Source organism: Bombina bombina, chromosome 5 (genome assembly GCF_027579735.1).
Source record: "Bombina bombina isolate aBomBom1 chromosome 5, aBomBom1.pri, whole genome shotgun sequence".
NCBI classification, from domain to species: domain Eukaryota; kingdom Metazoa; phylum Chordata; class Amphibia; order Anura; family Bombinatoridae; genus Bombina; species Bombina bombina.
Window position 1 is genome coordinate 551335948 of NC_069503.1, and position 15959 is coordinate 551351906.

Sequence of the window (15959 nt, forward strand, 5' to 3'; positions counted from 1 at the left end):
GTCTTGGAATGCTGTGTTCTTTTACCGCCATGCATAATGCCCCTTGTTATGACCAAATAACTCAATCTTTGTTTTATCAGTCTACGGCACCTTCTTCCAAAATGAAGCTGGCTTGTCCAAATGTGGGTTTGCATACCTCAAGTGACTCTGTTTGTGGCATGTGTGCAGAATAGGCTTCTTCTGCATAACTGTCCCATACAGCTTCTCCTTGTGCAAAGTGCGCTGAATTGTTGAACGATGCACAGTGACACCATCTGCAGCAAGATGATGCTGTAGGTCTTTGGAGATGGTCTGTGGGCTTTTTTTGATCGTTCTCACCATCCTTTGCCTCTCCGATATTTTACTTGGCCTGCCACTTCTGGCCTTAAAGGGACACTGAACCCAATTTTTTTCTTTGGTGATTCAGATAGAGCATGCAATTTTAAGCAACTTTCTAATTTACTCCTATTATCAATTTTTCTTCATTCTCTTGTTATCTTTATTTGAAAAAGAAGGTATCTAGGCTTTTTTTTTGGTTCAGTAGCTGGACAGCACTTTTTCACTTTTTTATTGGTGGATGAATTTATCCACCAATCAGCAAGAACAAAGCACTTGTTTATTGGTAGGTGAATTTACCCACCAATCAGCAAGAACACCACAGTGTGTTCACCAAAAATGGGCCGGCATCTAAATTTACATTCTTGCATTTCAAATAAAGATACCAAGAGAATGAAAAGAATTTGATAATAGAAGTAAATTTGAAAGTTGCTTAAAATTGCATGCTCTATCTGAATCACGATAGAAAAAAAATTGGGTTCAGTGTCCCTTTAACAAGAACTGTGCCTGTGGTCTTCCATTTCCTCACTATGTTCCTCACAGTGGACACTACAGCTTAAATCTATGCAATAGTTTTTTGTAGCCTTCCCCTAAACCATAATGTTGAACAATCTTTGTTTTCAGGTCATCTGAGAGTTGTTTTGAGGCCCCCATGTTTCCACTCTTCAGAGGAGAGTCAAAGAGAACAACAACTTGCAATTGGCCACCTTAAATAGCTTTTCTCATGATTGGATGCACCTGTCTATGAAGTTCAAGGCTTAATGGGCTCACCAAACCAATTGTGTGTTCAAATTAATCAGTGCTAGGTAGTTACAGGTATTCAAAGCAAGAAAATGACAAGGGTGCCCAAATGTATGCACCTGTCTAATTTCGTTTTGATGCATATTACACATTTTCTGTTAATCCAATAAACCTAATTTCACTACTTAAATAGAACTGTGTCCTTCAATTATTTGATAGATCAAAATGAAATTGCTGATCCAAACAGCCAATTATTTATAAATGAAAATCATGGAAATTGTCAGGGGTGCCTAAACTTTTGCATACTGTATATTATTTCATGACACCCCTCTTGGAGGAAATGGGTGTATCCATAAGTCTATAGAGTTAATCAGTCAACAGTTCTAGTGGCCTGGCATGCAAAAATATATACAATCTTATGTATAGTTAACAAGGACTCACAACAACCACCTTTAGGTCTCTTACAAGCACTTCCAAGCAGACCCTGGGCTGAAATTGCCATAGACTTTATAGTTGATTTACCCTCTGCTCAAGGCTACACTTCAGTTTTAGTGGTAGTAGATCGCTTTTCTAAAAAAACACCCATTTTGTTGCTACCCAAGGGTGTATCTGATGCAGATCACACAGCTACCATTTTTCTACAAGAGATATTCCAGCTACATGACTTGACAGAGATTATAGTGTCTCATAGGGGCTCCCAATTCATGTCTAAATTATGGACAGCCTTTTGCAAAGGACTGCACATTCAGCGGGCCCTATCAACCACTTGCCATCCCCAAACAGATGGCCAAACTGATTGCACAAATCAGACTCCTGAGCAGTACCTCAGATGTTACACTATTACGTTACAAGACTAGGCTCAATACCTTGCTTTAGTTGAATTTGCCTATAATAATTAAATTCCATATGTCTATGTCCATGTCCCCTATCCTGTGTACCTATGGGTACCATCCAACCTGGCTCCCCTCTCCAAAGCTCAGTTCCTCCTGTTGATCAACATTTACAGGAGGCTCACAATACTTTGTCTGAAATAAAGGCTTATTGGAGGTCCAACAACAATATAAAGATTATGCTGACAAGAAGAGACGTCCTACTCCTGCTTATCAAGTTGGAGACAAAGTCAATTTATCCACTACTCATCTTCAACTTGCTCTTTCTTCCAAGACATTAGGTCCTCGCTTTATTGGACCTTTCACTATTAAAAAAAATAATTATATCTCCAGTTGCTATCTTCCTATTGCATCTATCCAGTTTTTCTTCCAACCTCTTATTCTACTGATCCATCCACTATGACAGGCCCTGGAGTAGGTGGTTAACTAATACAGGGCCTGTCATAGCGGATGGATCAGAAGATTATGAGGTTGAAGAAATTCTAAATGCCAGACTTCACAGAGGAAGACTGGAATACTTCATCCAATGGAAAGGATATGGTCCCAAAGAGAGAAGTTGGGTACCAGCATCTGAAGGGCATGCTCCTGCATATATCAGTGACTTTAAAAGAAAGTATCCAAAGTATCCTGTTCTCAGTCATCCTGGGAGGTTATGCCTAAGGAGGGGGCACTGTAAGAGATCTTAGCGGGTCCCTCCGGGCCGGTTTCAACGTCCAAGAGTGCCGCTTTCCATCTCGGCGTCCCACATTGAGGGAAACCAAGACTGACGTTTTTCTCCAGCTGCAGCTCTCTAGGCAAGCATTTGCACGCTGCCTAGATTTAAAGGGGCTGCACCCTAATAACAGGAACTTACACATGGAGGACTCAGGAGTGGGAGTTTCTATAAAAGCTCTTTCAGCCCAGTCCTCTGGGCTAAGTTATTGCCTTACCTACCTTGTTCCTCGCTCCAGAGTCTAAGCATACTTACCGGATGCCTGTGTATGCTCACCTTGCTCCTGAGGCAAACATACTTACCTTGAACCTGCGCATGCTCATCTTGCTCCTGAGACCAAGCATACTTACTTTGTACCTGCTTATGCTCACCTTGTTCAAGAGGCCTAGTATACTTACCTAGGACCTGTGAATGCTTATCTTGCTCCAGATAAAACGCATACTTACCTGACACCTGTGTATGGTCACCTTGTTCCAGAAACCATGCACCTGCGTATACTCACATGGTTTCTAAAAGCCAAACAGACTTACCTCATACCTGTGTATGCTCTCATTGTTCCTGAAGCTGGTATTCTGTGACAATCTTTACCAAAAGTACCCGCTGGGTATCCTGTGCCAGCTGAGAAACCTGTGTCTACCATACCAGTGACAGCCTTACTCAAAACAGCTGTGCCTGCTGTACATATCTGGTATCCCGTGACAATCTCACCAACAGAACCCACTGGGTATCCTGTACTTCCTTGGCATTGTTTTAACACACACCTGAATGCTCCAGACCAGCAAACTATTAAACCTTCAGCTTTTATAGAGGTGGTCACACGTGTTAATTATCAATTAATCAAGGGCATTTGATTAGCAGCACCTGGCAGTTATTTCGCCTCAACTCCTATAGAAGCAGTAAGGGTGTACTTAGTTTTTCACACATGGCTTCTCCATTCTGGCTTTATTTTTGTTTAATAAATCATGACATTGAGGTTGTATTTACCTGATTTAAGACTTGCTAAGGGCCACATGATTTTTATTATGTCCTGATATGTAAATCCATAGAATTCAAACATGGTGTACTTTCATATTATTTTTAATCGACTAAAAAAAAAATCTATAATTTTTTCCTATATTTAAAATAAAATCCCCATACTGAGTGTTACAAATATAAACTTGAGACTAAAACTTTATATTAACACAACTGTTTGTCTAATTTTTAAGCAGCAGAACAAATTTTTATAATTAAGTAAAACAAAACCACAAACTGTTTGAAAAGAGGTAGAACTTGGAAGGAGTATCACTGTTTATAACATTCTGTTATTCACTCTTTCAGAAACTTTGCATTGAAATGCAAAAATGTCAAAATGAGGCTGGCTTTCTTTTTGAAAGCTATTTTGCCTGCAGCAGTGAAGAGGTGCTCAGATGGCGTTGAGGTGCCTGAGATGCATAAGTAGTAGGGTTTGCCAATTTTGCCAAGGTAGGATATTTATATTTGTTAGCTCTTCACCAATGCAAGGGGCCTCTCAACAAAGTAAGCCTGGACTTGATTCTAACATAAAAATATCTTGAATACCTATATGCAATGGTAAATAAGCTATAAGGTTAGGAAAAATATCTAGTCCTCTCTTAAAATAACAGATATATACTTATAGGAGGTTGAATCTGGTACATATTACCATATTACATATTATTAATTAAAAATATAAAAAAACAGTTAAAAAAAAAGTCAAAAGTGCCAAGGACTATAAATCAATAACAGGACAAAGCTTTACAGATTTATCTATACAGTACATATAATCAGCCATAGCAAGCGATCCGCTAATAATTGTGCAAACTAGGGATAGACCGATACCGATTATTGACCGCCTTTCAGGCCAATAACTGATAACAGGGGCCGATATTCTGTACATTTAAAGTTTTGACAAATCAACACAATTTCTACCCATATTTGGTATAAACCGAAGATGCTTATTAAAAGTTTAAACATTAAAAGTAAACAACTGGGGGGGGCGCGGAGCCTACAGCTGTTGCGGCAGGACGGGTTTGGAAAGAGCTCCTGGATTTTATTAACATTTCAAGGACTATTATTCATGTTTGACCCACTATTTGGCTGGTCTAAGCATATACACCTAATACAACTTGAAGGGACTCCAGGACCATCTTACTTACAACGGCCCTACCTATGTTCCTCAGCTAATCACACAGTGTCTAGACACGAGGCCTTGAGGCCTCCTCTACAAGTCAGGTAGTGTGTGTGGTAAAAGCTACCGCGTTTATACCCCCCCCCAGGTCACTGGCTTAACAAACCAGAGAGATTTACTCTGGACACAACTGGGAACTTTTTTTACCAGCCTAGTAACTCCTACAGGAGCTTAAACATGTGTGCTTCCTATATAATAGAGGAGCTACGTTATCTGCTAGATGGGCATCTTAAAGTTATGGTAAACTCTCCCCTTTTTAAAATCAGATCTGGAATGTAAGCGCTATTTTAGATGAAGTTTAATTCATTAGCTGTAATGAAGATGCAGTATAACATGCTTTTTAATATAGATATGAAATTCAAATACTGCTTTGCTCCTCCGCCCACTTCAAAAGTAAAATTTTCTGTGAGCAGATTGAATTGTTGTCCAATCAGCGCTCTCCCCATATGGCACTTTTGTTGTAGCTAGAGCATTGATTGGAGAGTAATTCAATCATTTAGCTGACAGGAAAATTGACTTTTGAAGTGGGTGGTGTAACGTGGGGTATTTGAATTTCATATCTATATTAATAACTAAGTTATAAAGCATCTTCATTACAGCTAATGAATAAAACCCCATCTAAAATAGCGCTTACATTCCAGATCTGATTTTAAAAAGGGGAGAGTTTACCATCATTTTAAGGCTATCGAGGAGACATTGTGCAAGCATCGCACACATGTAAGTTGCAGTACTTCAGAAAATGCCAATTCATCCGAACCTAGTTCAAACCAGCAGGGGGGAGGTGACGTTTTGGAGCCCCGGTGCTTACCACTTACCCACATCGGAAGCTCCGACGATCCGGAGTCTGGCCTAGTATATCCTGCCATGGAGAGTGAGAGAGCTGAAGCCAGGAGATTGGAGTTAGTCACAAGCACCTCTACCTCCTCAGCCATGAATACCGGAGCTACAGAGACCTCAGCCGGGGTGACTGTTAAAGGCGCCAGAAATGTATCGCTGCAATCAGTATCCCCACAGAGATCCACCGCTATACAGCCTTGGCATGCTTTGGAAATAATTTCATGGCCAGTTCTCCACATCACCCCACAGGGCCTAGAGGTGAGGTCACTCGCTGAAGCGCAGAAGCCCTCATTACTTGCCTGGGTGCACCTGGAATATGGTCCGGAGTCTGGGACAGTCTCTTATTCGCACCTTACTAAGGAGAGTAGACAAGGCACTAGCTGGGGGCAGAACAGCGGTATACCTTTACTACCCTAGCAACACTTATTGGGAGGACAGTACCTTTGTTTCTGTGCGGAACGAAGTGGGGTAAGCTAAAACCGGTGTAAAGTAAATTACATGCCGCTACTGCACCGGGTATTGCCCACATCGGCAGACATATCTCTCTGACCCTTCTGTACTTTTTACTTTGGCAAGCAGGATGTGAACTAGAAAACGTGCTCCGGAGATGGTCTTTGTTCTGGCTATTCCGGTTACTGTATTCCTCATTGGCAGCTTGTGGATTTTTTCTAGTGGCGATATGTTGCTTACTTACCGAGACTCTATGCACACGTTGCCTTGAGACTGGCATTGGGTAATGTTTTCTAAGACACTTCATCTTTGCAAAGAGATCCACCCCCGGGACACTGCCTTTTACCTGCTATTTAGATGATGACTAATGTCTGATGTTTGCTATACCCATCAAAGTTTTCTTAATGTATACTCCCTTCTTCTTTATTAATAGCTAAAAGCTAAATTACTACCACCTCACTACAAGGATTAGATTTTGTTTATCAATAATTATTTACTATAAGACCATAAATGCTCTTTTTGAGACTTCTGGTGCAATGTATTTAGTTGTTGTATTGGGTGCCTACTATACCTACTACAATATAGAGGATAACCCAGGGGTTACTGATTATACAGTAATAGCTAATGAGGACAAATATAGCTTAAGATATATGTATAACACATAGATATACACCAATTGTGTATATATAAACAGCCTATAAATGTGATAATACCACTATCTATATCAACATACATTGATTATCCTAGTTGACAGTGCATTAGATGTATATTTAGGTTGCATACATTATAATCTAGCCTTGCAGCCACATGGTAATAAAATTGAAAGTATAATGATTAGGTGTAACCCACATATTATAACCCCTGGGCAGTCCACAGAAGTGAATGATACTCACCTCATTAATTGCACAATGCTTAGGAGCCGTCCACACAGTGGGTGTTTGGGAGATGACACCCTGATCTTTATAGTGTTCTGATGTCTACACACTAGCAGAGATCGGCTGTTGTCTTTATAACACTTTACTGAATAGTTTTGTAGTGCTACTTGTTATTAGTTTCATATCTTGTACTGTTCTGACCTGTGATAGTTATTATAACTGTTTCCTACATCCGTCATGCTACAAGAATGTTTTTGCATTCAACAAATGATGAATAGTAATATAAGTACTGTTGACCTGGTATTTAATCACTTTACTTCAAGGGTCCATTAGATATTGTTGCCCCCCGCCCCCCACACACACACACACACACACACACACAGACCTTAAATTGTCTCCTACTTACTTCATAGTATAGCTGACACATCTTATTATTAACTGCTCCCCACCTGCTACACTTAAATCCTAGTCACCAGTTGGCACATTATGCATTATTAAGTACAGCATATACCTAAGCTCAATTGATCTGTATATAATTCTTTTCAGCTTATATGTGACTAGATATCATGATAGACTATCTCCACTAGTTTCAAATGGGATTAATAGGCCCAAAAGCAGCCTTCATAATATCTGGAGATTTTTATTAAAATATGTTACTTGGAAATATTTGTCTCATATTATTTTAATTTATCTACTATATCAGTCAGCTATTCTCTTTATACTTTAAAGTATTTCAATGGCCCAATAGCGGCCCCATGGTAACTGCCATTCAACACTCCTTTAACGCTTCAATAGGTCTAAGAGTGACCGACTCAGTAGTTGCCTTCACTTTAAAATCTATATGAAAAAGGAGGTTTCATTCTTTATTTGTCCAAGCCGGTCACTGGTATTTCAGGAATATTTTACCGTCTAGGATATCTTAGGCCAAACAGTTAGTGTGTAATAAGTAAACAACTGGGAAAAATAAAGTGCTTGAAAATTAACTTATTAAATTGATTCCGAAAACATAGAAACATGGCAAAAATACCTTTAAAACTGCACACTGACATAAAATTAAATTTAAGTCACTGCTGCAAAACTAGACACTAAACGATTTCTTCAGTACTAGTACTAGTTAAGTAGAAAAACATAGTGCCGAAAGCATAACATTTCGGCATGTTATCCTGTTAAACGGCGTCTGTTTTTTTCATATATTGCTGCCACTTCATTAAAAACACGCTTTGGTACACTTTACAGATAAGGGTTAAAAGTAAAGTAAAAATAAATATATATATACTGCCACTTGACAGAGAAAGAAAGGGAATTCTGGAATATCAGTGCTAGATTTATTTAATTGCTTTAATTTTTAATATGCTCATATATTAACTGGATTGCAAATACCTTCCCTGGTACTGAGGAGTGGACTATAAGTTTATTTATTGTGTCACTTATGGTCAGTTTTATACATGTGTAACAGTGCCACCGAATGGTCAGAGCATGGTTATCCACTGCTAGAGAATATTGATACTAGTCTCCTATACTGCATAGCTTTCTATTCAAGGTTTGTTGTTGTGGACATTTAATTGATGTGTCTGAACTATCATTTTTTTTAAATGTTTTTTCTATGCCCATGAAAGGGGAAAATAAAATATTTAAATAAATAAAATCGTCAAATATAGCAGCTTTAGTGAAATGTTTTGCAAACTTGTAAAATTTATCAGAATGCAACAAATAATGTTGTATTTGTGACAGCAATTAGCAAGCAGATTGATTTTATGTACTGCTGACCCCTATGAGCAAATCAAAAGTAATTAGCTCTGTGTACTTCAGAGAAACAATGTAGCTTTAAGTGCCACTTACAGATCACATTTTACATTTCACAAATCATATGTGTTTGTTTATGCAAGTCCATCTAGAGGCCTGCCATTGGTGGTATGGTAGTTGGTAAAAAAAACAGAAAACAAGGCAGCACACTTGATACTTTTGCAAAAAATGGACGTTTAATCCAGCAGGAAAAAAAACACACAGGTAATACAAACACACGAGTGCAATGGAGGGGAAATGGGGGCGTGGCCTTACGCGTTTCGTGCCGTGCGGCACTTAGTCATAGGTTGACAGGTGAGTGTGTACCATTAGAATATATACCTCTGCTCTCCAATCACAGTGACAGGCACGTAAACCGGTAGAAATAAGGGGCACATATTCATATATACAATTAATTAAAAACAAGGGAAAAATATGTTATAGGAAAAATATAAACCTAACCATTGTCAATACAGAGATTAAGTGACAATTAGGTGACACATAGGGACAGACCACTGACTTAAAAAATGGTAATAAAATGAAAAAGATAAACGCTAAGTGATACAATTCATTGCTTTCAATTAACAAATAGAGAAGAAACAAAGTACTGTATTAATAATACATAAATAGAGGACAATAAGCAAGGGATAATTTCAAGCAACATTGCACTTGGTTTCACGCGACACAAACAAAAGAAAATGGATAAAATTAAGTAATATACCATTTTATCTGAAATTCAGAAATATATAAATATAAACTTATGTGTGTGGCGTGAGACCACCATAGCAACAAAACAATCCTATGGTGTCCTGAAATTAAAATTAAAACAATGTGGGTTTAGCATATACCTAAGACTCAACAAGTATCCACTTCAAAATTTTACCTAATAGGTAGAATACCTCCACAGGCAAATATGGTTCCTGTACTTTAAGCAACTATATTGGTATATTAATATATCATGACACTTAGAATCTCCCACAGTGAAGCACAATAAAAAGATACATTATGTCAAATACAAAAATATACTCTAACATGTGAGATCTAATCTACAAAGAGGCTTATATCCCACTCCTTATTTAAACCATGGGGTTCTCTGGTATTCAATACGAAAATCCAGTACAACTCTTTTTTTTGTAAGGATCTTGCTCTTGTTTCCACCTCTAGGTGGTACAATTACAAGATCAATTACCTTCACACCAAAGTCAGCAACATTAGTGAAATTAAATCCATTGAAATGGTTAGCTACACTCGATGTTTTTACATAATTTTTCACATCACTATTTATGTATTATTAATACAGTACTTTGTTTCTTCTCCATTTGTTAATTGAAAGCAATGAATTGTATCACTTAGCGTTTATCTATTTTTCATTTTATTACCATTTTTCAAGTCAGTGGTCTGTCCCTATGTGTCACCTAATTGTCACTTAATCTCTGTATTGACAATGGTTAGGTTTATATTTTTTCTATAACATATTTTTCCCTTCTTTTTAATTAATTGTATATATGAATATGTGCCCCTTATTTCTACCGGTTTATGTGCCTGTCACTGTGATTGGAGAGCAGAGGTATATATTCTAATGGTACACGCCTGTCAACCTATGACTAAGTGCCGCACGGCACGAAACACGTAAGGCCACGCCCCCATTTCCCCTCCATTGCACTCGTGTGTTTGTATTACCTGTGTGGTTTTTTTCCTGCTGGATTAAACGTCCATTTTTTGCAAAAGTATCAAGTGTGCTGCCTTGTTTTCTTTTTTGGACTTTTTGGGGATTGCTCGGTCTCCTTTTATCCTGTGCCTGCACCTTTCGATCATCCACAGTCTCGATACGGAGTTTGTTTGCCCTGGCGTGAACGGACTGCACAGCTGTCTTCTACGTTGCCTTGCCTGCAGCTACGCCGTCACCCTTCTTTGTGTATGGTAGTTGGTAACTGAGTTCCCAGGAACACCTGGGCTTGGACTTTTATCAGTGCTACTTATTATTAGATGCTATGTCAAGCATATATGTGCTATAGATGATTGGTGTATTGATTTGTTTAACTTAAAACTACAGTTTCCCTGAAGTACACAGAGCTAAATTTATTTTTATTTGCTCCATATCGGTAATATTGGTAAGTTTCTGGCCGATACCGATATTTCAGAAATTCCAAATATCGGCCCTAAAAATCGGCCGCTCCGATATATCAGTCTATCCCTAAAACAAACAGATAATAGTGCACATCAATATATATATATATATATATATATATATATATATATATATATATATATATATATATATTTATATTGGTAAAGGAAAAACTTGCACTCACTGGAACTTTTCAATAAATCTTTACTGTGATGTGACCGTGACGTTTCGGGGATAATGTATCCCCTTCCATCTAAGGACATGTCATCTTAACGAGGAGGACCATATTGATAGACCATGTTCCGAAATCCAGATGGTGTGGAGACCGTGCTAAAGACCTTCTCAGGCTAGAATCAAGGTGGATCCACTGATTGGACACTATCTCACCAAGGGGACTTAACACTATGGTTGATTATAGCTGTTTCTATAAATAGGACTGTGAGCTTCCTCTCCTCAAAACAGTTTCTACCATGTCCTTGAGGCACAATGCTTTTAACTTTATCTTGTATTTTTATGTGTTAAATTTGAGGACATTAGTGGATCTGACATGTTTTGAAGCGTTCTGTCTATGGTTAGTGTTGTTTATTGGCATGTTGCCAATCTTTGTTGTACACACATTAGCAGTGCCCAGTTACACTCTACATGCGATACCCTAATGATTATTTATTGGGCACTTTATTAGGTTAGCAGGATGTCTGAGGAGCAGCATCATGTTTCTAAGGCAACGATAGGAAACCCTAATTACGTTTGCTGGGGGGGGGGGTCTAATGTCCGGATGGATGACACGGCGTGCTGTCATGTGTTGACGGGATTTGTTTACATATCACCCTGGCAACGGATGAGGTTTGATGACGTATGTACACATCACACTTGTTCCAGCCTTGTCTTAACGATGTGAATTTTTCGCGGGCATCTCTGCAGCATATCAGAGTATCCTTAGAGGGTTTATTAGACACTTGCTTAGGGGTATGATGTTACACGTTGTGTTTTTTATTCATGTGACCAAGGCCTCTGTGTGGGGCCAAAACGTTATGTGTTTGCAGTTGACACATTAAAGGTGGCTGTTATTTCTCTTGGTGCCTGCTTATTCTTGGTGCTCATATGGGATCCACCCTGGGTCCTGAAAAACAAAATCAAGCTGCAGATCCACCCACCAAATGACAACCACCTAGGTGGAAAAATGTCCTTGAATAGAATCCCAGAAGAATGCACTCTCAGGCTTTTGTCAAAGTGAAAATAACAAGCGTTTATTGAATGTTTTCGGGGAGATTACATCCCTTTCATCAGAATAAACAAAGTGTATAAATCTCACACTTACATAGTGCATAAAATTACAAATAACAAGCAACAAGTATGTACATACCCCTTTCAGATTCATGTGGCGCCAAACAATCTATCTTGGAACGCAAACATGCGGACGCTACGTGAAACCGGAAGTGTGTGTACCTCACTTCCGGTTGTATGCAAAAATGTCAACGAAAATTAAAATGTCATTGGTGTTTATTTACATTGACAAGTTATCACTATTTATATTTTTTTAAGTGCCCCCTGTGCGTCTCCAACAAAATATGTGTTATTAGATTACTAAGTAGAGGATCATCATTCTTTCGTTAGTGTAATACCTACGTTTACCCATTACCAAGGATACCGCTTCATTGTCATGGAATCCAACATATTTGGTGTACGGGTATGTAGTTAATATCGCTCTTATTTCTTAAGTGTCAACACAATATAGTACTCATTATGTTAAGCAAGTGTATAATGCCCGTGTTAACACTTTATCAAACAGGCTATGGTCCATGATGCTCACATTGTCTCAAAACTGAGGCTCATTTACATACCCAGCATTGTAATATAAGCAACTACATTGAGTAAAGACTATGTGAATTTAAATTAGAGCAACAAGTCATAACGATTATCCTAATAACACTCAGCTGAAAGGGGAACCACTCTGTCGCCTCACGTTATGCTTAGTGCAACTAAAAACAAAAAACCTTACGCCTAGATTTAGCGTTCTGCGTTAGGGTTAAAAAGCAGCGTTAAGGGGTCCTAACGCTGCTTTCTAACACCCGCTGGTATTTAGAGTCAGGCAAGAAAGGGTCTACCGCTCACTTTCTTTCCGCGACTCAAGGCTACCGCAAATCCCCTTACGTCAATTGTGTATCCTATCTTTTCTATGGGATTTGCCTAACGCTGGTATTACGAGACTTGGAAGAAGTGAGCGGTAGAGCCTCTACCGACAAGACTCCAACCGCAAAAAAAAAGTCAGTAGTTAAGAGCTTTATGGGCTAACGCCGGAACATAAAGCTCTTAACTACTATGCTATAAAGTACACTAACACCCATAAACTACCTATGAACCCCTAAACCGAGGCCCCCCCACATCGCAAACCCTATAATTAAATTTTTTAACCCCTAATCTTCCGACCGGACATCGCCGCCACCTACATTATCCCTATGAATCCCTAATCTGCTGCCCCTAACATCGCCGACACCTATATTATATTTATTACCCCCTAATCTGCCCCCCCCAACGTCGCCGCTACCTACCTACACTTATTAACCCCTAATCTGCCGACCGGACATCGCCGCCACTATAATAAATGTATTAACCCCTAAACCGCCACACTCCCGCCTCGCAAACACAATAATAAGTTTTATTAACCCCTAATCTGCCCTCCTTAACATCGCCGCCACCTACCTACAATTATTAACCCCTAATCTGCCGCCCCCAACGTCGCCGCTACTATAATAAAGTTATTAACCCCTAAACCTAAGTCTAACCCTAACCCTAACACCCCCCTAACTTAAATTTTATTTAAATTAAACAAACTAAATTTACTATAATTAAATAAATTAATCCTATTTAAAACTAAATACTTAAGTGAAAGTAAAGTTATGTGGTCCCCTCTCCTCAGTTACATAGTTCATTTAAAAAAAATAGGAGTTTCAGTCATGAGTTTGTACAAATTTGCATGTAAATGCCATTTTCGCCGCAAATAAACTCAATTACAATTCAACCCGTTTTTTTCCTCTCATTTTACTTCCTGATCATGTTCATCGGTCGACCAATTGACTTTCTGGCCGTTAGGCGGCCATGAGCCGACGTCATCCGCCTATGTGTTCAATTGCGCATGCAGCAAATCTTCTTTGTGCTCGTTATGTAGGACGCCCGTTCACGATTCGCGCATGCGCACACCTTTTTGTTTTATAACAGCCAAGGACGCATTCATGCATGCGCGTTGTAAAGAGGCTCATCACAGAATCGCATGCGCATTAACGGGAAGATCTACGATTCGCCCATGCGCAATGCATTCTTTGCTTGTGAACGCGCATTTGACATACGTATAGAGCGGGTGGGACCGCTCTATACATCAAAACAGAAACATAGGAAGTCTAAGATGGGCGGAGCATGACGGATAAGGTTAGAAGAAATACAATTTTAATTAAAAGTCAAAATTCACATAATGGAAAAAAAAAAAAATAGCGATCCTACTATTTGGAATGTATACAATACTTGGATGTGTTGTAAAGGGCTAAAATTTACTTTCACTTTACCTATAAAATAAACCCTAATATAGCTACAATATAACTAATAGTTACATTGTAGCTATTTTAGGATTTATATTTATTTTACAGGCAACTTTGTATTTATTTTAACTAGGTACAATAGCTATTAAATAGTTAATAACTATTTAATAGCTACCTAGTTAAAATAATTACAAAATTAGCTGTAAAATAAATCCTAACCTAAGTTACAAATACACCTAACACTACACTATCATTAAACTAATTAAATAAATTACCTACAATTATGTAAACATAAATACAATTAAATAAACTAAATTATAATACAAAATAAAAACACTAAATTACAGAAAATAAAAAAAAATACAATAAGTTTAAACTAATTACACCTAATCTAAGCCCCCTAATAAAATAAAAAAGCCCCCAAAATAATAAAATGTCCTACCCTATCCTAAATTACAAAGTAATCAGCTCTTTTACCAGCCCTTAAAAGGGCTTTTTGCAGGGCATTGCCCCAAAGTAATCAGCTCTTTTACCTGTAAATAAAAATACAATACCCCCCCAACATTACAACCCACCACCCACATACCCCTACTCTAAAACCCACCCGATCCCCCCTTAAAAAAAACTAACACTACCCCCCCCTGAAAATCGCCCTACCTGGAGCCGTGTTCACCCAGCCGGGCACCGATGGGCCAGAAGAATAACAGCCAATAGAATGCAAGGTCAATCTGATTGGCTGATTGGATCAGCCAATCGGATTGAACTTCAATCTGATTGGCTGATTGCATCAGCCAATCAGATTTTTCCTACCTTAATTCCGATTGGCTGATAGAATCCTATCAGCCAATCGGAATTCGAGGGATGCCATCTTGGATGACGTCATTTAAAGGAACCTTCATTCGGCCTTAGGACATAGTAAGAAGAGGATGGCTCCGCGTCGGATGGATTCAAGATGGCTCAGCTCCACTCCGGTTGATTGAAGATTCCGCTTGGATGAAGACATCTGCTGCTTGGAGGACCTCTTCTGCCCCGATCGGATGAAGACTTCTGCCGCTCCGGATGTCCACTTCTGGCCCATCGGTGCCCGGCTGGGTGAACACGGCTCCAGGTAGGGTGATCTTCAGGGGGGTAGTGTTAGGTTTTTTTAAGGGGGGATCGGGTGGGTTTTAGAGTAGGGGTATGTGGGTGGTGGGTTGTATAATGTTGGGGGGTATTGTATTTTTATTTACAGGTAAAAGAGCTGATTACTTTGGGGCAATGCCCCGCAAAAAGCCCTTTTAAGGGCTGGTAAAAGAGCTGATTACATTGTAATATAGGATAGGGCATTTTATTATTTTGGGGGGCTTTTTTATTTTATTAGGGAGCTTAGATTAGGTGTAATTAGTTTAAACTTATTGTAATTTTTTTTTATTTTCTGTAATTTAGTGTTTGTTTTTTTGTATTCTAGTTTAGTTTATTTAATTGTATTTTAGTTTAAATAATTGTAGGTAATTTATTTAATTAGTTTAATGATA

The 15959-nt window shown here is 38.7% G+C and overlaps 1 protein-coding gene across 1 annotated transcript in view; it reads right to left on the bottom strand.

Annotated features, from left to right (window-relative positions):
• The window catches only part of GLB1 (galactosidase beta 1), an 821644-nt gene that overhangs the window by 533933 nt on the left and 271752 nt on the right, over positions 1 to 15959 (bottom strand). The window lies entirely within an intron of this gene.